The 2,506-nt window shown below is 48.8% G+C and overlaps 1 pseudogene; it reads right to left on the bottom strand.

The window, feature by feature from the left end:
* Positions 1 to 48: 48 nt before the first annotated feature.
* On the bottom strand, positions 49 to 1,564 carry LOC100959114 (annotated as a pseudogene).
* Between the last annotated feature and the right edge of the window lie 942 nt (positions 1,565 to 2,506).

Raw genomic sequence — 2,506 nt, 5'->3', positions numbered from 1 at the left:
AAACTGATAAGTGGCTAGACGGCTAAATTAGGTCATCTCAAGCAATGTTTATGGGGCTCTAGGTACCCAGATGTCTATTATGATCTGGTATAGGGATCCCCCGAGACTGACCATCAGAGTCTGACACAGGATCCTGGCCTTTAGGCTGTGGTTTTTTCTTTTCTTTTCTTTTTTTTTTTGCAGGACAAAACAGTAGAATTTAATCTTCAAACTTGATGATTTAGAAGCGTTTCTGTCAATATAAAAGATTTTGCCTGCAGCATTAGAGAAGCCAAGGCCAGCTCCTCGGCTGGTACTTCAGCTCATGGCCCAGTCGTAGTCCGGTTGCAAGTTCTGCTGCTGAGTGTCAGCTGCCTTCTTGTTGAGGGCCACGTTGGGCCTTCCAGCCATGCTAGGGGGCCGGCTGAATGAAGGGGACAGATTTTTAAAGACACCCATAAGTTTGAGGAATTTCAGTTTCTGTTCCTCATTTTCAAAACCAGCAGTATCCCACTGGCCAAACTGGGTTCCCGTCACTTGCTGGTTTCGGAGTTTCCGTTTTGCGCGACTCACGGTCAGTCTCTTCTCGCAAGGCCTTTGCCTCCCCTGGTCAGTGTGCGCCTCGTCCGCGTTCCCTTTCTTTTCCGACACCACCTCCAGGTCTGTGTCTGGATCCTCCTCCCAAGGGTCTCCTACTACACCGCTGTCTTTCTTCCTCTTATTCTACTTCCCTTTCAGAGCCACCTCCTCCATGCCTGGCTGCTCTACCTTCTTCTTGGATTTTTCCTTTGCTGGTGCCTCGGGGCCATCTCCTCGGGGGATGTATTCTGGAGCATCAATTTTAACTGGCCTCATTCGACTTCCTTCCCAGGACTGCTCTGCGTGGACGGAGAGCCTGGAGTGCCCTGGGAGGGTGTCTCCCTCCTGGTGGATCTTTGTTTTCTTCTTCCCTTTCCTGCTCGGTTCCCTGGCACTCCCCTGCTTCCGTTTCTGCCCTGCGGCTGCCTGCTCCTTACCTTCCCTCCCCACTGAGCAGGTGTACCCGGCCCCAGCATCGCAGAACCAAGGGTCCTAGACTGAAAAGGCTGCGGGGTCCTGGGCCTTTTTATCCTTCTTGTGTTTTTTGACCTTCTTGCCAACTCTGGTCACCACCTCCTCATTCTGTCTGGGGTCTGGAGAGGTCTTTGCCTCCAACCCATGGGACATGGTTGGAGGTAAGGAGGACTTCCTCTTCTTTTTCTTCTCCCCATGGAGAAATTCCGTGGGAGACTAAACACCTGCTTCCTGGGGCTGGGTGACTTCTCTGTCTGTTTAGCATGACAGGTGGTCTCAGGTTCTAGCTGCTCCTCACAAGGGGTGCTATAACCCTTCTTCTTTTTCTTTTTCTTCACTAGAGGCATCTCAGGTGTCTCCCCTTGGACCACAATCTTAGAGGGGATGTGGCTCTTATGGGAGAAACATTGGCAAAACAATTGTCACTGTTCAAAACTGAGTATTGAGTCTCTGGTTCTTTGATCACCTTCCTCTTCTTTTTCTTCTCTGGCAGCCCAAAGCCCAGGTCTACTTTTTGGGTCTTGGTGATCATTCCGGCAGGCCAAACCTCCCCACCTCCACGTGAGATCCCACTCCGCCATTAACCCCAGGCTGTGGGTTGTTAAAGTGACACAACTGAAGAAGTGCCAGCCTTCTCCAGCCACATTCAGCATCTTGCATCTCAGCCCTGTGTCCTGCAGCAGAGGGATGAGCCAGAGCTTGGTCTCCATGCCTTTTCTGCTGCCTCAGCATGTACGGACTGGGGCCTTCTACTTGCATGATTAGGGGGATGGAGTGTGAGACGTGTGGTTGCAGCTCCGCAGAATTTGAGTACCTCAGCATTACTAGGATTGATTGTCTCAAACATTTGCTAGTGTCTGGTTTCCACAGAATTTTGCAGAAGCCTAACCTGGAGGAAATTGGCTGGGACCAGTTAACCCCTACCTCTTGGTCGCTGTCCCCAGAGCTCATCAACACTCAGTATTGACCTGTGGTCTCACAAATGCTGAAGCTTTGGCACATTTATTTCCATTTCATCTTTTGGTTACCTAACATCGGGCATCAATGTCCTAGCTCTGGCCCAAATATTGGCCGTCTAACATCCATCTGATCCCTTAATAGTAGCTAATTTAGGTAGACATAGTACAAAATTAATTTGAGGCTGGAAAAAACTTGCTTTTCTAAGATCAAGGTTCCTACCACTCAAAAAATCCCACTTGTCTTGATTTCACTTGTCCCAAGTAGGCTAATAAAAGGATTACCACTTACTGTCAGTTATTCATTTGTTTTCTGAATAAGTATGTAGGCTCAACAGACTCGGCCTCCTATCTCCATCTGACAGGGAATAGTGTGGAGACGACAGTTCGTGGCTAAAAGGAAGGCAAAATTCAAATGAGTCTGACTCATCGTTTCCAATCCTCCTCCTTCCATCGAGGTTTGAAGGAGGCCTATCTGATTTAGTGTTTTCATGAAGAGGGACAAAAATGAGAAATGA

This window comes from Otolemur garnettii, unplaced genomic scaffold (genome assembly GCF_000181295.1).
Source record: "Otolemur garnettii isolate 467f Iridium unplaced genomic scaffold, OtoGar3 scaffold00030, whole genome shotgun sequence".
In the NCBI taxonomy this organism is placed as follows: Eukaryota; Metazoa; Chordata; class Mammalia; order Primates; family Galagidae; genus Otolemur; species Otolemur garnettii.
Note: the sequence above shows the minus strand (reverse complement) of the source record. Positions and strands in the feature narration are given on the sequence as shown.